A 26457-nucleotide genomic window follows, 5' to 3' on the forward strand; every position below is an offset into this window, starting at 1 on the left:
GGAGTTTTATTTGTAGCTCAGTAGAATGGGTTGTTTTGTCCTTCTGTAGATTAACTGTACCCCGTTGTTTAATGTCTTTTACTGGATGTCTTCATTCAAGCTGCCTATATTTAAATATAATTATTGATTTCATTCTAACAAGCAGTATGCAAAACAGTACAATGTGAGGTCGTGAGCTCACTGTCGTCAGGGGTGTGCAAGACGAGCTGGGGGACTATTTGGCTTTAAGATCTCTTCAGCTCTGAGGTTTTCTGACGGGAAGAACCATTTCCTTCCACCATGTCCAGAGCCATCCCCCAACAAGCTGCACCCTTGTGTGCTTATAACATCACCATCCCTCCAGATCTGAGGTCTTCTATTCTTCAGAAAACTAATGGGCCTCTGGGGGCCAAGAGATGCAGGCTGCCTGGCAGTCCGGCAGCAGCACCCATGACATTCATAGCATGCGGCTGGAGGGGAATTGATTGAGTGAGCAGATGCTAAGGTCTTGGCTGGTAATGATTCATTACTATTTGGGACAAACCCGAGAGAGATGCTCTCGTTCTGAGAATTAATTAGTTTATGCTCCATCAGTCGTATTGAGCAGAGTGTAAATGGCCCTTCTGAGGACTGAGCTCTTCAGTTAGAGGAATTAGCATTCCTCCCACCTAGCCAAGGAAGCAGGCAGCTTCCTGCCAAGGAAGAGAACAGGCAGAGGGGGAAGGGAGGCAGGAGTGAGGAAGCAGAGCAGTGTGTGTGTGTGTGTGTGTGTGTGTGTGTGTGTGTGTGTGTGTGTGTGTGAGTGTGTCTGGGAGCAGATTTTCACGTGACCAAGGCTTTGCCAATCCCTGTACAGCTTTGCTTGGGCCACAGGGATTGGTTCAGGAGTGAGTAGGTGTGGCCCAGTTATATATTATGAGTCTCAATAAGACATTTGCTGGTAATTTAGGAAAAGCCACTGTATCAGTGTTCCTGAAGAACATGTGTGGCAGAAGCTGAAGCAGCCATTTTGGTTGTACTGTGCTGCTTTGCATTGTTTGGTGAGAGTCTGGCTATGTACCCCGGGCTGGGCTTGAACTCCTGGGCTCAAAGTACAGAAACAGCGGTTCTTACTGAGACCTGTTCACACTGCAGATTTCCAAGTCAAATAAGGCTGCTGCTGTTTAAGCCATTCGGTCTGTGGTTATGTGTCACATAGCACTGACTTTTAATTGTCCATCTGTGTAAATCTGATCATCTCTCTTGTCATTTTAAAACTATCTGGGGCAGGAACATGGGCTGAAAAGAGGTTAAGCTGTGAGGATTGGGTGACATTGCAGGACCCTGGTTGCTTAAAAAGAAAGGAAGAAGGGAAGAAGAAAGGAAGTGAGGGAAGAAGAGAGAGAGGAAGGGAGGATCTAATAAAAATCCAGACTCTTGTGTGTGGTACTCAGGACCTTGTGGACCTGAATTTACAGCAGTGGTTCTCAACTTTCCTAACGCTGAGACCCTTTAACACAGTTCATCATGTTGTGGTGACTCCCAACCATAAAATTATTTCATTGCTATTTCATAACTGTAATTTTGCTGCTGCTATGAGTCATAATGTAGATATCTGATATGCAGGATATTGGCTATGTTACTGCCAAAAGGTTGCAACCCACAGGTTGAGAGCTGCTTAGAATCTACGGTCTGGCTGGTCTCCTCCCAGGAATCCTATTTTCTGCCTATCAGAACCATTCACAGTTTTCAAAACCATTCACAGTGCACCTTTTCAGGCCGCTGCAGTTTTTCACACTCTGCTGCCCCTAAGGATTACTTGTCTTGCCTTTTTCATTTGACTCCTCTGTGGAGAAGCCCCTGTCTTCCTTCTTTCTCTGAAAATCCTGGTAGCCAACTATCTCACCTCTTGGGTTCTATCATTGTGGTCTCTCAACTAGTTTTCTAACATTTCTGTTGTTTTACTTTCTGGAGAGGTTTGTTGGATCCCTTCTTACAAAAGAGTTGATTTCGATCTCATTGCAAACTTTCAGAGTCCTTTGTTTTGTTTCATTCCATGTTGAACTTGTTTTGTGTTTCATTTTTCTCCCTCCATGAAAGAAGTAACTTTTTTTTTTAATCTTTCTGCTTTTCTTTTTGCTAACTGGACATAGCTTCTGACAATGATTTCTTTAACCCAACTTTGACAGGTTTCTGGTGTTTCTCCTGAGCCTATCTGCATTTCCTTATATAAAACCCCAATTTAGTCTAAGAATCCTGCTAAGTCATTTAGGCAAGAGTTGCTTGATCACACTCAAATTGGATTAAGATTCCTCATTCCCAACTGTGGTGGATTGAATGAGATAGGCCCCCATAAACTCATATGCTTGAATGTTTGGTCTCCAGTTACCAGAATTGTTTAAGAAGGATTAGGAGGTGTGGCCTTGTTGGTGAAGGTATGGCTTTGGGAGTGGGCTTTGAGGTTTCAAAAGCTCATGCCAGGCTCATTTTATCTCTGTTAGTCTCCTGCAGACCAGGATGCAAAGCTCTCAGTCACTGCTTTAGTGCCATGCCTGTCTATTTCCTGCCATGATCATGGCCCAATCCTCTAAAACGGAAAGTAATTCCCCTATCAAATGCTTTCTTTCATAAGAGTTAAGTAGGTCATGGTGTTTCTTCACAGCAGTAGACCAGTAACTAAGATATCAAGTCTTGATCCTTGATTATCTTGGCTGACCTTCAGTAAAACTCCTATTAGGGTGTGGTAGGCAGGGCTGCCCTGGGCGTGGCATCTCCCTCTAGTGAGGTTCTATCCACTGGCCTCCTGGTCCTTTGCTAAATTCTTCTTGGTTTTGCTTTCTTCAGAATGGAGCCAAATTCTGTACTGTATTTCACTGGAATAGTCTTAAATAAAGATTTCCCTCATCCACCCCTTTGCCTGCTATATGGGTATGTTTCCTTGAAAATATGTCTTTATGGATCTGTTTTAAAAACTATTTATCTATATTTAAAATATTTCATGTGTATGAGCTTGAGGATATGTTTATGCACATGTTCGTGCAGGGACCTGCAGAGGTGTTGGATCATTTGGAAGTGGAATTACAGATCGGTTGTGAGCCGCCATGTTAGTGCTAGGAATCAGATCCAGATCTGGAGGAGCAGCCAGTGTTCTTAACTGCTAAGCTGTCTCTCTAGGCCCTTATATTTCATTTTTAATTACATGTCTCTGTGTGTCTGTATTGTGAGTTTAGGTTTCTGTGGAAAATAGAAGAAGGTGTTAGATCTTCTGGATTTGAAGTTACAGGTGGTTGTGAGTCTCCAGATGTGGGTTCTGAGAACTAAACTCTGGTTCTCTGCAAAAGTAATAAGTACTCTTAACCATGAACCATCTCCCCACTCAATGAATTTATTTTTCTGCAATTCTCGATATCCTACTTCCATGTTGAAGGCTTACCTTAAATGTCTTTTGATGCTTGGTTGTCCATTTGTATATAAGAAAGTGAGCTTGAAGTTCTGAGGACAGAGGGCTTGTTGGGTGACACATGCAGTGGGAAAAATATTTACTATTTTTATGACTGTTCCCTTTCTGATAGAAGGATAGAAGTAGTATGTTACTGCTGCCCAGAGATGGCCTCAGTGCCAGAGCTTCTCAGGTAGCTCATTCTACTTCCAGAGAGCAAATTCTTCCTTTTCCTTGGGTGGTCCATGCCATGATATTGGGTAAACAGGCTGGAGGGGAAGGGTGATGCTCTTTGTAAGGTCTTAGATTTAACCTCCATCTTTTCATCTCTCATTCTGCCTTCCCTCCCCCTTCTTAAGAGTAACCCTGAGTTTTAACCTTTCCATGGTAAGGTTAAATACAACACAACACAACACAATGCAACACAACACATCAGGGTGTGTTTTCCATCTGTTAAACCTATTCTCATTTGGTTCTGGGCTGTCTCTTCTCCCATTGGCTTACCAATTTCTAGTCAGTGTCTCTATTCTAGAAACATGTCAAATTCTCTTCTATTGATGTTTCAGTATTGTTGTCTTTGTTGAATTGGGTTGTATATCTTTAAAATCCCTTCAATGTCCTTTTAGGTGGTCTTATGAGGCAACAGAAAGAGACACCCCATTCACCCTTGGAACTACAAATGCACACTTGGTACTTTGCTCCCCTACACTGGAAATGACTATAGAGACATATAAGACATATAAAACAGGGAAACAGCTTTAGAATAGTCATGACAACTTCCTGGGGACTAGTGCAGTGGAGTAGGAGAGTATATTAGTTAAGAACTCAGACTCCAGGTTCAGACCACATGAATTAGCATGCTGGTAGCATCACTGGCTACCATGAAGCCTTTGGAAAATATTTGATATCTCTATGACTCTTGTTCCCTTTCCCATATAACAAGGATCAAAAGAGAGACATATTCTTCTCTTGTCTCCTGCTGTCGCTTTTTCTGAGATTTAAATCTTTTTTAGAAACAGATCATCTTGTTTGTCTTGGCTCTAATTAAAATGGTGAACTCTCAGAAGGCAAAGATGATAGCTTAGTCATCTTTGTCGTCTTTAACTAATGACATCACTTATACACTTAAGTGGGCAGTAGCAACTTGGAGGTGGGCGGATCTGCATAAGGTTTCTGGTCTACCAATTAACCACTGTGTGTCTTTGGGAATCTAAATGAATGTTTTTAGCATAGCAGCTATTACCATTGTAACCAGAGTAACTGTGATTGCCCACAGGAGACCCTCAGGATCAGGCCTGCTGACCTTTCCTCAGAGAAGGAGGTAAGAATCATTCTACTCTTCTGTGAGATTCATTTCCTTCTGTGTTCCCACTCCAGTTAAATGTAATTCTGCTCCCACTGCATGCAGTCTTCAGGGGTGTTAGGTAAGCTGGAGGGAGGCCTCTATCTCTGCAACTATAGGGAAGTCATCATTCATGTAGGGTGGGAACTTTTCAGTGATATAGCTGTTTTGGGTCACCCAAGCTTCTATAATTGTCCCTTCACCCATGTTCTTGTAAGTAAATAAACTCATTGGTTCACTTAGTCTTGGATAGATCACAACTCTGTTTTGTCGCTAGCATTTTTTTTGGAATTTGCTGTGTAGTCCAGGCTGACCTTGAACTCACAGAAATCCACTGCCTCTATCTCTCAAATGCTGAGGTTAAAGGCCCTCCATAGCCAACATTACTTGCACTGTTGACTGGAGTAAGTAGTCATTTGTTCATATCTGCCCAGGAAGAGTTAATGCATCATTAGGCTGCCACTTCCTCAATTATGTGAGCCTTAAAGAAGATATACCAAATCCTGTACACACCTAAGGAACTCCGAGAACAGAGTTTTTGAAGGGGACAGGATGACAAGGAGATGGTTAAATGATAGTGTCATTTCAAGGATGCAGCTTGGGAAGGACAGATTATGAAAGGGGAGTTGGAAGAGGTAGGCAGTGGACAGAGGTAATTGCAGGGTTGTATAACTGTGGGCACATGTGGGATGTGACAAGGAAGGAGACTGAAGTGACTGGCATATTGGTTGCAGTTGACTACCGGATACTGTGGGGTGACCAGGACGGGCAGAGAGCAAATCTGGTGCTCAGTGTCAAGGTTAGGAAGTGTGAACTTCGAGACATAGCTTCTATGCAGATGCTCCTCCACCAAGCAGAAGAGGGCATGAAACTCCTGCATAAGCAAAAACAAGAATACATGCTTCTTGTACTGGGGTATTGCTGGCCGCCTAGGAAGATGCTACACCTGAGAGAATGTGCTGATTTGGAAGATCAAAGGAGTAAAGGTAGAATTGGTGGGAGGGGCTATGTGTTTGAATGTGTTGAAAAGGATTATAGCCCATGGGATGAGATGCTCTGAGATGTATCAGGAGATCAGGAGAGTTCTATCCCTAGGAATCCAGGAGTCCAGATCTTCTCGCACCAATATTATGGGAGTATTCACAGTATAAAGAAATTATTGTAAACTTTTAGGTATAATTTTAAGACAATGGTATTGTGCTTTTTTATTTGAAGATTTCTATCTCAATGAGACCAAATTAAGATCAAGTTTCTATGTCCTTGCAGTTAAGTGAGAAGAGCTTTCTACTGAGCTAGTTTCAGGACTAGCTTTTGAGTTATGTCTTAAATACAGCACAGACACAGTACTGAGAGGGAACCAAAAGAGGAAATTCAAGCTAAGAAACAAGGTCTAGACAAAAGCACAATGAACTGAGATTTGGGTCACAAACCGAATGATAAGAACTCAAGGGTCTGAAAAACCCCCAGAGTGCACAAGTCACTCCCAGCTGTACAGTTACTCCTGAGAAGCTCATCGCCTGGTCAGGTTTTCTCAGTGTGTTGTCATTGTATTGACTTTACCAACTAAAGCCCAAATAAGGAGCTGGAAAGACGGCTTAGGGCTAGATTCCTGGTACCCACATCAGGTGGCTCACAACCATCTATAATGCTAGCTCCGGGGGCAGGGGTGGGGTGTTCCTACCTTCCCTCAGTGAACACTTCCTCTTCAGGGTTGGCTGAAGTTAACACTTGCCTCCTTAGATGTAGGCAGGGATGAAGGGAGCCCCATTCTTGAGATGTGATATTAAAGAGTTAGAAGGGCTGTCTGTCTGTCATCTGAGAATCAGGATGGTTTCTGCCAAAGAAAATCAGTGTTCTCCATGTGGGCTCTGGGGCATCAGTGAAGTTTTCCCTGATGGTGTAAGGCTGCACAGCTAGTCTGTGTCTAGTGCATCATTAGGCTGGCCCATAGAGGAATCCAGGTTAGGTCTTCTTCCTTGTTGGGTGACCTGGGAGTACCTGTGCTCTTGGGGAGCTGGCCAGGTCCTCCCAAGCCAGAGCACCTAGAAGCCAAGCCCTACAGTCTTTCCAATTATTTTTCAAAATCTCAACAGCTCTTACCTTTCCACAACAACCTTATAAATCAGTTAAACTCATTGTTTGCTAGGCTTCATGCTCCTCCATATGACTGGAGACAAGGCTTCAGATCATGTGGGGTGGGGTGGGGTAACTCCGAGGGAAATGCCTCATAAAACGACCTTTGTTTGGAGGTCTAGCCTCACAGAATGCTACCTCTGCCTTTGCAGTTCCTCTCAACCTGTAACTGTTAATCAGTACATAATCTTGAAGCTGTTCTAAGTACCTAGCCTCCCAACAACATGCTTTAGTGGTCTTTGTTGGTGTTTACTGATGATGGAGAAGAAACTGGATGACTTTCCCAAGGTCATATAGCTAGTAAGTATCTGACCAGGGCTCGAATGCAGATCTGTCAGACCCAGAGCCCATGTACTTTCCATTAAGTCAGTTAACAGGTACATGGAAAATACAAAAAGCCACCGATGATCCTGTGTTATGCACATATAACACGTTTAGATTTTATACTCATTGTTTGCTGAGGGGCGTGATGACTGCTGTTTGCAGCTGTGTTCTGGGTGTGGATCACTGGTTTTCCCTCACATCCCTTGTGTAGGCTTCCTCTGAGAATCAGGGGATATGGGAGCTGAGCTGCTCCTGACACCCCCACATTCCCCTCTTAGTCTCCTTAGGCTGTACAGTGGTAGAATGTTTTGTGCATTTCTAACTCTGGTGATAATTGTCATGCCATGTCTAATAATTTCCATGGCTCCTAATAATTGCTATCATTTGTTGAGTACACCCATGAGCTCCTCTTTCAAGGAGTTTGCTGAAAACAGGAGAAAAGCAGAGTGGCTGCTGGAGGAAAAAGTGAGGCTGAGGATTTCGCTCATTGCTCAGCAAGCTAAAGGCTTTGGATTCAGTCCACAGCCCTGAAGACAAAATAAAGAGTAAATGTCTGTATGCTGCAAGGTGTGCATGTTTACACACCATAGCCATGTTGATAATTTCAATGAGGTTTTTTTTGCAGTCTTTCCTCCAAATACATAAATAAATATTCCCAAAATAGCATCATTCTTCACACACTGTTCCGTAATATGCTTTTAGCACTTAAATATATATTAGGGGCAATTTTCCAAGTCATTATGTACTTTTCTATAACATCATTAAAGAATGGATGCAGGCCATTCCTGTAGGTGGGCATAGACTCTGTTTTAACCAATTCAAATTTTAGTCAGCATGCAAGTGCTTGCTTGTGGTCCTCTGATATAGAAACACTGTTATCCACTTCCCAGGGACAGTGTTTTTGCATGTGTCTATGGTTGTGTCCTTTGGAAAGCTCCTTTGCAATGATTTCAGCCAAGGTATAGAGGAGCATGTTTGACTGAAAGACAGAAAGAGTAGATTTAGCAAGCAGACACTGACAGGACCCAGATGTGTTGCTATGTGGCTGCTGCATCTCTGAATGCAGAATTCAGATACTAGAGAGAAGTTCTGGATGTAGACCATCTAACTGTCATTTTCTTTCAGATTTGGAGGCAAGCTGATTGAATGTGAAGAAGCTGTGAGGTAAGAGCTATGTTGGTGACAGGATTAAGATGCAAGATGACCCTGGCCCACAAGAGAATGAGCTAGAAGAACTGGAAAAGTCATAAAGGGAACATTATATTGTTGTCACAATGGTAATATTTCAAATATTCTCTAGATGACACTTGTAGAGGCTAGGGAACACCTGGATGGATACCAAGCCTTTCAAAAAGGACAAAGGGGTTTCTGGGATTGAGTCACCTCCAGATTCACACACCCCCAATAACCTCAAGCTGTGCCTATTTGGACATAGGTAAATTGGTACTTGGCCTAAACAAAAAAGGTAGGCAGATTGCATGATCTAGGACATGGCTGTGTGGGGTATATATAAATGAAGCTTGCTTATCTATCTATCTATCTATCTATCTATCTATCTATCTATCTATCTATCTATCTATCTATCTATCTATCAATCCATCTACATGAAGACACAGGGTACACGAACTCCATTCTCCTGTTTAATCACTGATAGTGTGTGTAGTCCCATCAAGCAAACAACAAATTCTATAGGGAACACCAGCCGGCTGTCTTCCAATCTGATTAGAGCTAATATGGAAATAGATGACTCTCGAGTCTACAAATAGCATCAGCTATCCCAGATGGGTACTGCACTTCTCAAGACTGCCTATCTTCCCACACCAGTCATAGGCCCATGATTATTTTCCTGGGTGTCTGACCGAGTGGCATTGAAGCAGGGTTCCCCCACCCTCGGGTTCAACTGGCTGGAATGGCTCACAGAACCCAGGAGTCTTCATTGTATCACAGTGACAAAACATCAGGACCAAGGCAACTTCCAAAAGAAAGAATTGGGGTTTATAGTTCCAGAGGTATACAGTCCATGACCATCACATGGTAGCAGGCAGGTGCTGGAGCCACAGCTGAGAGCTTACATCTTGATCCACAAGCAGTAGAGAGGAAAGGAGAGAGGGAGGGAGAGAAAGAGGGAGAGAGAGAGACTGAGAGCTCAGAGAGACAGAGACACAGAGACACAGAGATGCAGAGATAGAGAGGGAGACAGACATGCTCACACACAAAGAGAGAGACAGAGACAGAAAGACAGAGAGGCACAGAGAGAAAGGCACACACACATAGAGAAAGACAGACAGGGACAGAGAGAGAGAGAAGATACAGTGTAGGCTTTGGAAAGCTCAAAGTTCATCCTTGGTGACACATCTCCTCAAACAAAGCCACAACTCCTAATCCTTCCTAAACAATTTTGCCAACTGGGAACTAAGTATATAAACATAGGGGCCCACAGGAGCCATTCTCATTCAAACAATACACCAGGGAAACACATACATCTCCTGGTTTACTAAAGAAGGTTGGATGAAGAGATAGTACCATGGTTTGAGTATGGTGTGTGCCCTCGGAAACTCAGGTTGAAACTAAAACCTTAACGTAACTGTAGTTCAGCCATGAGCATTTGGGAAGTTGAGATGTTTAATCTGGATCTGTAATTAGCTAAGAGATACTTCTCTGGGCAGGTTTTTGAGAATGTTTCCAAGAAGATTTGATTAAAAAGGGAAGCGCCTCCCTTAGAATGGCCAATTCCCTCTAGCTGCAGTGGCTCAGATGTAAAGAGTTCCAAGTGTACACCAAAGAAGTGCTTGCTTGCTTGCCTGCCTTCCACTCATGCTTTCTAGTCTGTCTTCCATTTGTGATGAGTATGTCCATAGCTACTGCTGTTGTTGTCATTCTTTGCTGACATTAGACTCCAATATTTTTTGGATCCAATGTTCGCTGAAGACCAGCAACTTTCTAAGACTTTTCCTGGCCCTTGGTGCTACCTCTTAGGTAACCAGGTTCATGAACAGAGAAGCTGTTAGGATCTCAGCCTCTTCAGAATACAGACAGCCATTGTTGTACTACCCAAGCATCTTATAAGTTTCCTTTTGTGATATATATGTATTCTATCTGTTCTTTACTTTTAGCGAATACTAATCCAACACTTAACCTGGGATTAGGTTAAGTAGGATGGGAGGAGTCCCCATGATTTATACTGGAGACTTTATAAAGGAAGGAAAGAGATTGCTGTGTACCACCATGATATCATACAGCTGTGGGAGCCAGGGCCAGGCCTGGAAGGTAATATTAGAACTTTTAGCCATTGTGAACTAAATAAATCCCTTTCAACCTCAGGTATTTTGTAGAGTAACAAAATGAACTAGAGCAGATCGGCAGGATCAGGTGTGGGGGAAAGTGTATTAGTTCCATGCATTTGCTACTTCCCAGGAACCTACTGAGAATCTGTCCTGTTGGGTTCTTATGGAAGGTTCATTACACAGGCATGGTTGACTATGTCACTGGCCATTGGTGATGGTAATGGCTATTCCTGATTGTCAACTTGACTTTATCTGGAATGAACTACAATCCAGAATTGGAGGGCTCCACCTGTGATCCAGTTCTTGAGGCTGGAAGACACAAGTTTCTGACTTGCATCTTGGCATGGAGATCTTGAGGCATGGTGGCTATGAAAAGCTTAGGCCCAGGAAAGGTCGTACATGCCTTTAATTCCAGAAGACTAAGGCTAGGAGATCTCTAAGTTTAAGGTCAGCCTTGGACAAAACAAAGTCCCAGATCTGGGCCACACCTTCTGCTGGAGACCCACATAAGGACATTGGAGGAAGGAAGATTTGCTCTTCTTTGCCGCTTGCATTTACTTGCCAGCGCATCTGTTGGAATCTACATTTACAGAAGACCTGAAACACCTAGCCTTGTGGGACTGAGCAACTACTAGATTCTTGGACTTCCCATTCACACTGACCATTGTTGGGGAGCTGGACTATAGACTGCAAACCATCATAATAAATTCTGTCAATACAGAAAGACATTCTATATGTTCTGTGACTCTAGAGAAACCTAAAACAATTTAACCTTGAGTTGTGGAGTGTGGTGGTTTGGATAAAGTGTGGCTTTGTTGGAGGACGTATATCAGTGTGGAGGCTGCCTTTGAAGTCTCAGAAGCTCCAGACCAGGCTCAGTGGCTTATAGTCACAGAAAGACCTGCCTCCTGTGGATCAAGATGTAGAACTCTCAGTTCCTCCTCCAGCACCATGTCTGCCTGCACAACACAATACTTTCCACCATGACAGTAATGGACTAAACCTCTGAGCTGCAAGTCAGCCCCAATTAAATGTTTTCTTTTATAAAAATTGCCTTAGACATGGTGTCTCTTCACAGCAATAGAACTCTAAGACATGAAGGTTGGTGAATAGGCTAATGAACCCCAAAGACTTTAAACATCCCAAATATTTTAGTAGTTAGATGCTAGAAAAGAAGGGCAAGGAACAAATACATATCACATCATAATGCACATCATTTACATTTTTTCTAGTAGCCAGCAGTGTATTTTAGATAACTTAACACATCCAAACTGTAATTTTAATACATAGTCAATACAAACACATTATTATTGAAGGGTATTTTTTCTTTCTATGTATAAAACATACATAAACATATAATAATTGCACAAGTTTATGTGATAGTGTGTAATTTGATACATGCCCAATGTATAATCACTAAATCAGGTTAATTAGCATATCTATATCATGTAATACCATCTCTTTCAACTGGAAACCTTTGAAATTTTCTCTCCTAGTTTTTTTTTTTAATATGAATTATATAGTAAATGGCCATAAACCACAGTTACTCCATTGTGTTGTAGAACTTAATTCCTTTCAAGTGTGTATATTTGGGTTTCCATTACCTCGGCTCCCCCCCGTGACCATTCCTCTTAGGTTTTGAAAACCAGTGTATGCTTTATACTTCCACACGTCTCCATTCAGACACTCAATTTTCAGTGGTTCAAATGAAATAGTAAAAAATATGTTGATATGATGAGTTAGTCTTCTCAACTAAACAGAAGCTGCAATCACCTGGGAGTTGGGTCTGGGCATGCCGTGGGGTGATCATGGTTGATATGAAAGGCGTGGTCCATGCTAACTGTGAGGAGTACTGTTCCCTGGCTGGGATCCTCCACTGTGTAAGTGGAGAAAGGAAGTTGACCAGCAGCATGCTTGTTGCTCTCTGCTTCCTGATTGTAGTTGTGATGTTACCATCTACTTGACTTCCTTCCTCAACAGAGTGGGCTGTTTCCTTGAACTGTGAGTCACAATAAAGCCTGTCTTCCTTAAATTGTTTTTGTCAGAGTATTTTATCACAAAAACAAGAAAAATGAAAACAGTTGTATTTAATGAAATTATTTTATTATTTTAGTTATTTTTCTTCTTTCTATTGTTTAAAGAGTTCACAGATGCATATGTTTTGCTCAAATCAACCCCCTCATCCTTTCCTCTCAAATCCCTCTCCTATAACCTCCACCACTTTCTTCCCCAACTTCATGTGCTATTTATAAACCCACTAAGTCCACTTAGTGCTGTGTATGAGCATGGGTATAGGGCCATCTACTGGAACATGGAAAATCTCTCAGGGACCATATCCTTGAAGAAAAATAGCTCTCCTACAGCAGTCATTAATTGTCAATAGCTTCTCAGTTAGAGTAGGTATTAGTGAGCCTCTCCCCCATCCCTGTTGAGTTTGGGTTGGCTTGATCTTGTGCAGGTCTCGTGCATACAGTCACAGGTGCAATAGTTTATGTGTCCAGTGGCCCTGTGGTGTCTGGTAAATACTGTTTCACTGCAGATGTCTACTACCTCTGTCTCTTAGAATCTTTCTACCAACAGCCTGGTTTAAGTTTTACCTCAGTTTATTATCTGTAAAATGGAAATAAAACAATAAGCTGCTGCCTAGAATGCATCAGAGATGATATTAGGCAAGGAATATACTTATGACTTATGGAATAGCCTCTTAGGGCTCCATCCTCTACATACCCTTTGTAACATGGACTGGACTCTGCTTGGGGTGGGGGGAAGGATGGTCACTACTAGTTTTCAGCAGGCTACAGGTAACAGGTGGCATTTTTCAGTCCACACAAACAAAACCCAGCTTCTGAGCTCTCTCATCCTACAGAAAGCTTGGTTTTTTTGTTTGCAGCTTCAGATTGATCTGGATTGATTTGTCCTCAAACCTTTCTGTCAAGAGAATGAAAACAAAGAAGCAAGGAGAGAAGGTTGGGTTTCCTACATCCTTCCTCTCTCTGTCTGGCCGGCCTCCCACTAGTGTGTCAAAATACAGCCAGAGCTATGAAGCCAGTAAGTTGGCCCAGAGAAGCCCTCTGCATTTCTCTGCAAAAGAGCCCACCACAGGCTCACCCAGCCACATCTGTGCTTCTGTCAAGTAAACAAAGACTGTGTACTGCTCTCAGACAGGCACTAACATTAGCTGAGTAAGAGCTCTTTGGGGACCAAGGAAAGGAGGTTCTCATTTGAAAATGAACCACTGTATGTGGATTTATAGCGCTGCTTTTCCGATAGAGAGCGTGGAATATTTTTCTCTGGGAGATTAGAGTTTACTAGTGGATTCAAGTGTAACTTCAGTGAGTGGTTGGAGGTATTAGATGTGGCAGTATTACAGTATTGTTTTATTGGCAATTAGATTTCAAACTGGCACAAATGTATGAAAATAAGTCTCAATTATGGGCCTGTGAAGTTTCTCCACCATCTGTCAACAGTTTGTTCCTTATGCCACAACATGTGTACCTTTGGAGGGAAAATGATTTAATAGACCAAGAGAGGGGAGGGACAGCTCTCAGAATCACTTTGGAGTTTGAACCAGGTGCCTGTACTTATGATTTCTGATGCAGAGAGAAATTTAGAGTCAAATGTGCATGCATGGATGTCTATCTACATACATATGTAAACACACCTTTGAAAATTCTCCAACTGGCAGAGATGGAATATAACTTTGGTAGGCAAGAGACCAATTTTCCCACTTTACAGCTGCAAAAGATGAGGTTTTCTGGAGGTCAGGGACATGTCTAAGTGGCAGAGTCACACAAGGGGATGGTGGAGCGTTAGCCAGTTGCATCATGTTCTGCTGGTAAATTTGTGCCAATTGATTCTCTGCAATACTTAACAGCCCTGGTTTGAAGCACTTTCCCATTTCCACGGTGTAAACACTATCCCTGATGCCAGCCAGCGATGTGATGCCCCCTGAGTGTGAGGTTTGGCAGAGCCAGCTCTGGGGTTCAGTGGTTAGGGACCTGAGGGTGCTGATGCAGTTTGTGGCATGTCTGCTCAGCACCTGCTTCCCCTTTTGGGCAGAGTGCTCTGACTGTTCTGGGGGTACCCTCTGCTCAGCCACACTGTGTTTATATGGAGTGACTCCATCATGATGCATGACCCAGGGCCAGGTCCTCCATTTTATACTATCTCTCTGTGATGCAAGATGACTCTAAGAGTCAGGCTCAATCAAGACTTTAATAGGAGTTGGAGGCTACAGATCTTTGGAGTGCTTGGTGGTCGCTTTGTCCCATAGGAGCAGTGTTGTGAGAGAGTGGAGATAAACAGGGAGAAAAACAAGGCCAAGAGACCGTGCTTCAAGCTTCATTTCTGTACCTTTTATTTAACAGAATCAATAAAATGCCTCGTTCCCTTATCAACTGTTTTACTCCTGGCAGACAAGGTCCTAAGAAATAAGTTTGTCTCTGGAGCCTATACTAGAAAATCTCCCCAGTCTTTGGGACCAGCTGATTGGCTAGAGTGTTGGTGCCTCAAAGCCATAAACCCTGTCTAACATGGCCACTCTTAAAACTAGTTTGATGTGAGGTAAGTTGAAGATACTCAATAAATCTCTGTTAACTGTCTTGATATGGCTATTTTATTGTGTTTCAGTAACAAATATCTCCCAATCTCAGTGGCTGCTGCTGCACCTGCAGATTCCTTCTTTGCTCGTGCCTGCTCTCATGTTTGTTGGCGGTGCCTCTGCTCCCTAGGACTCAGCCCAGTAAAATAATTCCTGCTTAGGGCACGCTGTTCTTACAGCAGACAGGAAAAGGAATGCAGGTAGAAATTGGGGGGTTCTCCTAAAGGGATTTCTGCTTAGATATTGTTACTTGTCTTTGTGGTCACCTGACCAATACAAGCCACATGGTGGGACCACAAACAAGGGCAGGGAGTCACTATTTACGCTGCTAATGTTTGAGGCATGGAAAAGGGAAGTAATATACAGTGAGCTACATATTTTTAAGAGAGACTATGGAGACACCAAAAGGTTCATTTTGAGAAATTAAGCTTTGAATATCCACAGACCTAGCAATAGCATTGCTTTATGTGGTAACCTGAGAGCCCCTTGTGTATGGTGTATGAGCACCACTGGGAGATGTACAGGTGAGATTACAACATGCTGAGGATGCCACACAGCCCACCATCACTCACTCACAAAGCTGTGCATAGCAATTAAAATGAAACAATACTCACGCAGGCAACCCTAATTAAACCCAGGGGTCCCAGACAAAATAACACAATAAAAATGTAGATAAGAGAAAGACTTGATGGGGAAAAAGAGTTTAACAGGAGTGAGGGTGGGGAGATGGGGCAAAGGGGACAGAAAATGACCAAAGTATATTATATATATTCGTGACGTTTGTAAAGGAACAGTACAAATAAATCAGCCTTAGCCTTTCAAAACATGTGCCTGAAACATATTAGAAACAATATTGACTGAAATAAGCAGAAAACCGCATGTAGTGATTCTAACTTACTCATATTAAAACTGTAAAAAACCTAAAGAAATGATATACACAAAATTTAGAATTTGATGCCTTTATATAGGGCATGCATGAGGACAGGGTAGGTGCATACAAATGACTGGTGACATTCTAGCTCTTGAGTGGGATAGAGAGTTGAAGAGGAAGGAGAAGCCCCACTTGGGTACCACCCTGCCCTAGGACATCCAGTCCCAGCACGACTAGGCATATTCTCTCCCACTGAGGCCCACTCAAGCAGAAGGATGGCCATCTTAATATCAGACAATTTAATCTGCATTTGCAAGATTTACTTTCCCATTGCTGTGATCAAATCTTATCCACACATAATTAGAACAAATGCAAAAAAAACTCAAAACCCCACCCTGAAACAAGGAAGTAATTTATGTTTGTTGTTGTTTGTTTCTCTTTTGTAGTTTTAGGTTGAACTTAGGGCCCAGATTATTCTAGGCAAGGTCTCTACCTATGAAGTCTACCCCCAGTCTCAAGAAATAATTTAGAAACAGACAAATGTGATTATGAAGAAGAGTTGTCTTTGAAAAGTTGGATGCTTTGAAGCAAATTTGGCCAGATTTGTTTGGGGACAAAGTCCAGGAATTTGGGGCTCACAAGTATAGCATTGACTATCCTAGCCCCTCAGAACAGGCCTTGGCTCAGATCATTAAGCCTCTCTATGACAGGGGAGAATCTGAGTCTTCAATGTGCCAATGCCACTGTCATGAAGCTGAGATTTCATCTACAATGGGCTTCTCATCATGGTCTACACAGGAGGCCACTGGCAGGTTTTTGATAGCATTGTCTATCATCAAGATATGACACCCTCTGTGGGGACAGAGAAGGCCTCATTTTGGCCTAGCACAATGGAAGGGGATACCTTGATGGCTGATGAGGTTCGCCTACTTGTCTCACCCACTGTGGTGATTTGAGTAAGAACAGGTCTATATGTTTGAGTGTTTGGTCTCCAGTTAGTGGAACTATTTGGGAAGGATTAGAAGGCATTGTCTTGATGGAGAAGGTGTGCCACTGGAGGTGGGTGTTGAGGTTTCAAACACCCATGCCAGGCCCATTCCCCCATGCCCTGACCTGTTCCCTTCAGATCAGGATGTAAAGCTCTCAGCTTCCATTCTAGCACCATATCTCTCTGATTCCTGATGCAATGATCATGGACAAACCTGAAATTATAAGCAAGCCCCCAATTAAGTGTTTTTTTTTTAAATAAGAATTGCCTTGGTTATGGAGTATCTTTATAACAATAGAATAGTATCTAAGACACCCACTAGGCATGCTATTCTTCCACTGGAATGGCATGTCGCCAGAAAACTCCCTGACCTGTTTCAATCTAAGGCAGGAGAAAGACACTTCATATGATGGATGCCAGGTCTCTTCCAAACTTACTCAAGACTCCTTAGTCCAAGTATGACCATTTGCCTGTGCAGAACACATCCTACCACTGAGGGAATCCCATCATGTTGGGATAATTCTAAGGGTCCAAGTGGTATTGAAGCAGATTTCTTCACTCCATGTATATGTGGGGAGATGGGGCTGTGAGGAGTGTAGAGGAAATGAGAGCAGAAGTCAGAGCATGATGAGAACTTTTCAGTCTCAGGAGAGAGCATGCCTGTCCCCAGGCCCCCCTGAATTTTCCTTACTCACTTATGGGCATGTGCAAAAGCCATCCTTTGCCCACTTCTGAGCAGGTAGCATGGAGACTCTATCCACTAGGGCTTACTTCACTTCTATTGCTGTGCTGTTTTGTTTTTTTCAACTTGACACAAACATAAACATATCTAGGAAGAGGACTTCTTAATTGAGAAAATGTCTTTGTATAAAATTGTCCTGGAGGCAAGTCTGTGAGATAGTAATTTGATTAATGATTCATGTGGGAGGTCCAGTCCCCCGTGGGTGGTGCTACACCTAGACAACTGGTCCCAGATGGTATAAGAAAGCAGATTGAGTGAGCCATGGAGAGCAAGCCAGTAGGCAACATTCTTCCATGGCCTCTGCTTTAGTTACTACCCAGACTTCCCTTATCAATGAAGTGTGACCTGAGAGTTGTAAACTGAAATAAACTCTTTGCTCCTCAAGTTGCTTTGGCCATGATAGTTTATCATAGCAACAAAAACCCATACTAAAATGAGTAATGTAGATGCTTTTGGCAAAAACAAAACAAAACAAAACAAACAAACCAAACAAAAAAAAAAAAAACAGCAGCAGGAGAGAAAAGGTAAGTGTTCTTGGTCCAGTGCAAATAACAGAGACCAGCTTTAAGTAGCATTTATTCAGAGCTCATACTGTTCTTGCTTTCTCCCTAATTCTTCTGGTTCTGCCTCAGTATTGTTGGTTTCATCCCCAGGACTTTCTTCCTACCTCCGACCAGGGTTCTCCCAGTGGCTGTGCAGAAGTCCTGCAGGAGAGGATGAGTCTAAGTGTCCCTGACCACCCTACCAGAAGCCCCAATGTTTATCATGGGTTCTGGCTTGGATACGTGCCCTTTCTTCGATCAATTACTGTATTGGGAATGGGGTGCACTGAGTGGGTGAGCCAGGCTATGTGATAGATTCTCCAGAATAGATAGGAAGGGATAGGATTAGCTTCCAGACAGTTGTTGAGGGTTCTTGAGTGGAAGCAAAGGCCCTGAGATACCAAGAAGGGAAAGGATGCTGAGAGGATCATTAATAAATGGTCATTTCCTACCTACTGATGTCTAGTGAGCGATGGCTCTTCAGAGGAGCTCTGTATGTCTTGAAGATGAGGATTCATGGGCTATGTTGGCAGAAGTTGTATTTTTCCCTTTGGCTGTTTGCATTTTAAATTTGATTTCTCCACCTATCCCCTGTGACTTTCTCAGGTCTCTGCTTCCCAAGTGTTGGGATTACAGGTGTGCGCCACCACCTCTAGCTTATGCTGTTTTAAAATGATGCCACCTTGACACAAGCTAAAATAATCAGAGAGGAGAAAACCGCAATTAAAAAAATGCCTCTATAAGATCAGGTTGGAGGCAGGACTGTAAGGCATCTTCTTAATGATGATGGGGGAGCCCATTATGGGTGGTACCAACCCTGGGCTGATGGTCCTGAATTGTATAAGAAACAAGTTGAACAAGACATTAGCAGCAAGCTAGGAAGTGGTACTCTTTCATGGCCGCTGCATCAGCTCCTGCCGCCAGGTTCCTGGGCTGTTTGAGTTCCTGCCCTTATGGCTTTTGATGATGAATTGTTACATGAAACTGAATGAAATAAACCTTTTCCTCTTCAACTTGTTTTTTGCTCATGGTGTTTCATTGCAGCAACAGAAACCCTAACTAAGACAAACTGGAGCTAGGATTGTGGGTATTGCTGTGATAGATCTTACCATGTTGTTTTGGGGGTGGGGATTGTGGAAGGACTTTGGAACTTTGCGAGGCAAGAAAAGCCGTTGAATGTTCATTGCTTGGTGAACTGATGTTGACAAGTTTGGAAGGTAAGAATGTTGAGGGCAATGCAGAAGGCGGAGGCTTGGCTTGTGAATTTTCAGAGGGAAGTTTAAAAACTCTACCAGGGCCATGTGCTATTTTGAATGAATATTCTGTGGTTCTGGTCAGTTGGGCTAAAGAATCAGCTGTGATTGACAAGACTCATTGTTGCTCGGCTGGAGTTGAGAAGTTAGTGATGACTAAGAAGAGACTGAGGTGAAATCTTTTGGGAAGTGTTTCCTGAGAGTCAGCACACAGGAGCTGTATTCTAGAGGTGGTCAAGATTATACCTTGAGCTGGCAGCTAGCCTTGGTAGTCTAAGATTAACCCTAGTGATGCTGGTTTTGAAGGTATGATGGGACCATGAAAAGCAGCTGAGGTTTGGCACCATGAGGTGTTTAGTGAAGGTGTAGCCTCTGTGGCAGTTGAAGGTCCAGAGTTGGGTTATACAGAGAAATTGAAACTTGGCACCATGAGGAGAGCCCATGAGAAGCTATTGGTGAAAGTGCAGCCCAGCTGCAGCAGAAGACCCCAGCAGATTGGTGATGCTAGTACAATGGAAAAACCACCCACCATGACAGTAGCTATGTAGTGAAGCCAGGGGTAACCTAGAAGATGAGCTGTGTGTGTTGCAAAGGGCAGAGCCACAGAAGTGACCCAAGCCCCTTGGAAGAGCCCAGATCTTCAGTGACTCCCAGACATTGGATGTTGAGTACTTTTGAGGTTTTGTTTTGTTTTGTTTTTGATTGTGTTGTGGTTCTTCCCTCTTGAAGTAATAAAGTATTTAATTCATTTTTGATTTTACAGGAGCCCAGAGTTGAGAGGCGTTGAATGAAAAAGACTGGATTTTTTAAAAAAATTATTTTAAAGAGCCTGAACTTTTAATGTGTTTGAATTTGCAAAGACTGTGGGATTTTAAAAGTTATTTATATTTTTTTAATGTGAGATCGTGAGGATGAATGAGAAAGGAAAATTAGCAGTGTTAACAGTGACCTGTGTGTGTGTCAAGTTGACAAAGGGTCAATTGTGCTGGATTTTTTTTTTTCTTTTTCTTTTTTTTTTGGAGCTGGAGACCGAACCCAGGGCCTTGCGCTTGCTAGGCAAGAGCTCTACCACTGAGCTTAATCCCCAACCCTGTGCTGGATTTTTTATGTTAACTTGACACAAGTTCAAGTATTCTGAGAGGAAACCTCAATTAAGAAAATGCCTTCATAAGAAGGGGTTGCAGGCAGGCCTGTAAGGCGTTGTCTTAATTAGTGATTGATGGAGGAGGGCCCAGCTTACTGTGGGTAGTGCAGTTCCTGGACTGGTGGTCCTGGATTCTATAAGAGAACAGGTTGTATAAACCATTAGGAGCAAGCCAGCAAGCAGCACCTCTCCATGGCCTCTGCATCAACTTTTGCCTCCAGGTTCCTGCCCTATTTGAGTTCCTATTCTGACTTCCTCCAATGATGAACAGTGATGTGGGAGTATAAGCCAATAGACTTTTTTTCCCCAACTTGGTCATGGTGTTTCACCATAGCAATAGCAACTCTAACGATGACACTCAGAAAATGTTTACTTTTCATTATGGGCATTTTTAAGCACACAGAAACAGATAGACTAGCATATGACTTCTCATCCTGGGGTCACACACATTCATCCAACTTCAACCATTGTTTGGACATGGGTTTTGACTTTTACAAGTTTCAAATCGGTGCACCGTTTGGGCTTATTTTCCATTGTGTCTTCCTCCACCTTGTGTTCAGAAAGAGATGAGTATGAAGTGATGTCTTCCTCTTTTTGTAGACTTTTGCTACAGTGCTATGAGGTAAGTCTCCAACAGGCTTCTCCCTCAAGTGTCTTGTTTCTCAGCTCTGTATATTGAGTCACCCATCTTGCTGCCCAGTCTGCACTTAATCCTCAGTTCTCCCGTGCACCCGAGTCTGTAATGGTACATCCTCTGCTTTGTTGACCTGTCCGTTCTTGCCTGACACTGCTGGTTTAATTTTGTAGATGGATAGCAGAGTTCATAGCCATCTGCTCCTTTCTTTTCTGTTCCATACCCTCTTGCTTAACTTTATCCAAATGAAACTTAGAATCATTCTTTCCAAAGAAAAGGGTTTCCTTTACAATTTACAAAACAGTCATGGGGTGGGTGGCAAAAGTCAACATTTTTCTCCATAGTCACTACTCCACTCTCGCAAAATGTCACATCTCCCATTGACTCGGATCTTACAAGTCAGACAGAGTGTTTACCTATTGAAAGGAGTGATTCTGGGTGTTTTGTGTATTTTTGCTGTGTTTACAGTTAAAATGCCCTATTTTGTCTTTGTTCTTTACTCTTCGGGTCTTTTTATTTTTACCAACTCTGAATTGGTTTGAGAGGATCAGACGGCAGCTGGAGGACCCCCCTCCCAATTTGCTCCTAATGTCTAGGGAAGGACTGATGCCTTCACAGGAGCCCATTCTTGCCCCATCCTGTCTAACTGTGTGTTCTTTTGAAATCATTTTGCTTCTCAGACTCTCAGGCTCCTTACTTGCTAAAGGGCTTGGGTTATTTTTTCCTCTTCTTTACATGGTATTTACTTCAAGAATTTTCTGTCTTCTCTAAGAGAATCTGAGCTCCTTGGAGGAGAGGTTGCCTCCTTTACAGCTACATATAGAAGTATCCCATAATGCAGTCCCACCTTTTGGTATCAACAATACCTGGCCAATAACTCCCATCTCTATTCATTCCAAATAGAATTTTATAATAATCTAGAACACTCATCTGGAATACGGATTGCTGTTGACAAGATTAAGACAGGCGAGCTTTACTAAGATCTATCTTAGCACTTGTCCATTCTAGGTGATCACACTGAAAGTACATATATCAGAAAACATCTGTGTCATCAGATCTATAATCTCCCTATACTATACTCTCCCTGTCTTAGGTCAGAGAGGGCAAGGAACTAAGATCACAGTGGTAGTGATGTGTGGGAGCAATGCTAACACTCAATGTGCTCCCAGATGCCCAGACCATGATCTTCGCCATCATTATCCACTGTAGAGCCCAGCCGCATCTCATGCTAAGCAGTTAACTGGAAAGGCTAACCTGTTTCCCCTCTGGTTTTTGTCACAGGTCCTGCTTTGAGCAGTTCAGTCACACTGCATGCTGCACATGCTGTCCTCCTCAACCCCTATTTTTAGCATCATTAAGGCAGGCCGGTGACCAGTCACTTCTCTGGTATTACACTGATACCCCCTGAGTCTCTGTCTCAGCTAACCCTTCTTCTTGTGATAAGAATGGCAGCCTGGAGTCACGTGGATGGTACAGAATGAAGGGGACCCAGAGGACAGAGGCAGATGACTTGGAGCTTGATATGTTGATAGTGGAGAAGGCATTGGAAATGGGGGCAGAGGCAGCCACTGCAGGCTGAGTATGTGACTTCCTGCAAGTCTTCAACTTTCCTGTCTTCTGCTTCCTCAGCAAAATTGGGATTAGATGCTTCTGGTAGGCTAGAATGATAAACATTTATGGCAGAAGCTTCCTCTAGACTGGGCGATTTAGGGCATATAGAGAGTCTTTGATATTTGCACAAGAAATAACAGAAGAAACTAAATAGGCAGCAGGCTATCTCAAATTCCTCTGACTCTGGATGGTGGGGCCCCTGTAGATGGGATAGAGGCTAGATGGAGATTGACTGAGTGGGGACTGACCATGTGGGGATTGACTGAGTGGGCCTCAGCATGTGTCTGAGTCACAGAGATTTCATTATGAAGCTCTTGGACTAAGTGCATTTCAGGGGTGTACTGTGGCAGTAGGTCAGTGGTAGAGAGGATGGTGACATGTTCTGTTGCTGAGGGCCCGTTGCTGTGTGTCTTAGAAGACTCATCCAAGCTTTGCTTCAGAATAATTATACATAGTTGGTGCTATCACTTTTCCAAGTTAAGTAAGGATTAAAAAAGAGACCATCGAGCTTAAGTAATTTTTTTTCAGAATTCATATTATTTTTTTATTAATTAATTAATTAAATAACTTTACATTCCATTTGCAGTCCCTCTCCCAGTCTCCTCACCCCTGCCTTCACACAGTCACTTCCTCCATCTCCCCTTCCCCTTCTCCTCTGGGAGAAGGGGGAGGCCTGCCCTGGGTATCAAATCACCTTGGTACATCAAGTTACTGCTTCCTCTCCCATTCTCTCCCACTGAAGTCAGACAAGGTAGCCCAGTTGGGGGATCCACAGTCAGGCAACAGATATAGGGGCAGCCCCTGCTCCAGTTGTTGGGGGACCTACATGAAGACCAAGCTACATATCTGCTACATATGTGCGGGGGTCCTAGGTCCAGCCCATGTATGCTCTTTGGTTGTTGGTATAGTCTCTGGAAACCCCCAAAGGTTCAAGCCAGTTGACTTTGTTAGTCTTCCTGTAGAGTTTCTATCCCTTTCAGGTCTGTCAGTCCTTCCCTCAATTCTTCCACAAGACTCCTGGAGCTCTATCTAATGTTTGAGTGTGAGTCTCTGCATCTCTTTCTATTGGCTGCTGGGTGGAGCCTCTCAGAGGACAGTTATGCTAGGCTCCTGTCTGCAAGTGTAACAGAGTGTCATTAATAGTGTCAGAGATTGGTGCTTGCCCGTGGGATGGGTCTCAAGTTGGGGCAGTCATTGGTTGGTCATTCCACCAGTCTCTGTTCCACCTTTGTCCCTGCACTTCTTGTAGGTGAGACATATTTTGTGTCAAAGGTTTTATGGGTGGGTTGGTGTTCTTATCCATCCCCTGGGAGTCATGCCTGGCTATAGGAGGCGGCTACTTCAGGCTTCATGTCTCCTACTGCTAGGGGTCTCAGCTAGAGTTACCCTCAAGGACTTCCTGGAGTCTCCCCCATCTTAGGTCTCTGGAACATCCTAGAGATGCCCCCTCTGCCAACTGACAATTTCACTCTCCTGACCCTCTCTCCCCACCCCGATCCCGATCCCCACCCTGTTCCCTTCCCTATCCTCTGTCCCACTCAGTTTCCTCCCTTTGTCTGCCTCCGATGACTATTTTATTTTCCTTTCTAAATGAGATTCAAGCATCCTCCCTTGGGCCTTCCTTGTTATTTAGCTTCTTTGGATCTGCAGATTGTAGCATGGGTATCCTGTACTTTATGGCTAATATCCACTTATAAGTGTATAATATCATGCCTATTTTACATAATTTTTAAAACAAATTTTTTGATTTTTATTTTATGTGTTTGAATGTTTTGCCTACATGTGTATAAGTGCATTACATGTATACAATGCCTAAGGAGATCTCAGGTGTCCTAAAACTGGAGTTACATGTAGTTGTGAGCCACATGTGGACCTCTGCCTGATCCTTTGCAAGAGCCGCGAGTGCTCTGAACTGCTAAGCCATCTCTCCCACTCTAGGCTTGAACAATTTTAAGTCCCATTAGGTTATGGATTTTGGAATGGGGATGAATTGCTAGGTCAGTTGTACAACTTAAGAGATTCTAAATCCTTCCAAACTTCTAGCTCAATTAGATGAATCAGAAACTCTGGAGCAGGATTCTGGGGTTAGTATTAATGAAGGGTACCAAAGAGATTCCAGGGTGTGGTCATGGACTGGGAACATCTGGACCAGAGACATCTATGGGACAGACGGCATTGTATGGGGGTAATAAGAGACCAGGCAGGGGGAGACATGAACTTGTGTGGGTTAATTGGGACACGAGTAAGACAATAGTTATTATTCCAGGTTTGTGACTTCTGCATGCGTGGGTGGAGTCATCCTTGGATTGAATAGAGTTGAAAAAGATATTGCCCTACCACATGCCCACCTCTCTTTGTTTCATGATCCCTTATATGATGCAGCATGACCATTGTTCACACACTGTTGCACTGTATGAGGTGTCAGTCATCCAGAGGTGATATGAAGTCTCCAGGAGGATATGGAGTGAGTAGGTTGTATGCAGACAGTGCACCACTTTACCTAAGGTCCTGTAGGTCAGTGTCACAGGAGAAGAGATGGGACCAGGCCTATGGGTATCAATGGGCAACTAGGTATTAACATATGTGACTGGGGATTTCAGTATTCCTGTGTAGGAACTTACATGATGTATGAATGGATGTGTTTGTGTGTATATGTGTCTGTCACTTGTAGCATTACATGTATACATGAGAATAGATGTCTTCATCTGTTATAACTACCAGCATGTATGTATGTTCACATGGTATTATGGTCACAAATATGTGTGAGTAGATGTGTGTGCGTATGTGATTTTATATGTTGATGGCAGCATCTGCATAGGGAGACTCTGAGTATGTGTGTACTGGTATATACAGGTGTGGATGTTTATTTGTAGATACTTGTATGTGTGTTCAGCCATATTCCTAGGTTCTTGTGTTGGCGTCAGCATCTGTGTTTGGGGCTGCATGTGTGTGAGTGTCTGTGCAGGGGATGGCCTGGGCTGTGGAGTTAGGGGTCTTCTCTTTGCTCCCAACAGATGGCCCAGCAAATGAGTCCCCCTCTGCCACCTGCCTGATGCACTCCCTAGGGCTCTGCTTCCTCCCTCCAGTCCTGCTGGCATCCCTAAGCTGTTTTCTCCCTCCCTCACTTCCCCCTGACATCTGCCCTCCTTGGCTGGTGTGTGGAGAAGATGGTGTTAGGGAAGAGCTGACAAGCCGGGCAGGCCTGGCCTGCACCCACCTTGGCAAGGCCAGAGAGTAGGTGGGGGCTCTAAAGTTTTGTTCTGTCTTGTGCGTGTGTGCACGTGCACCTGTGTGTGCTCATGTGTGTGCATGTGTGTGTCTGGGACCACAGCAGGGAGGTGAGCGAGCTGTCATCTCCTGTGCCTCGGCTCTGTTGTCAGGGCTCTGTCGTCAGGGTGGCAGGCAGCCCAGGATAGCAAGCTTGTGCTTTGCAGACAAAAATGCCAGATGGTGAGGATAGGGGGTGTGCCTGGCCTGGCTGCCAAGGGCGAGGAGGCTTCTGTGCTCTGGAGAGCGGGCCTGTGAGGCTCGTGGGCTGCTGTGGCTTCTTGTTTTGTTTTGTTTCTGTGTGGGAAGATGTCATGTATTTTGC

Source organism: Rattus rattus, chromosome 13 (assembly GCF_011064425.1).
Source record: "Rattus rattus isolate New Zealand chromosome 13, Rrattus_CSIRO_v1, whole genome shotgun sequence".
NCBI classification, from domain to species: Eukaryota; Metazoa; Chordata; class Mammalia; order Rodentia; family Muridae; genus Rattus; species Rattus rattus.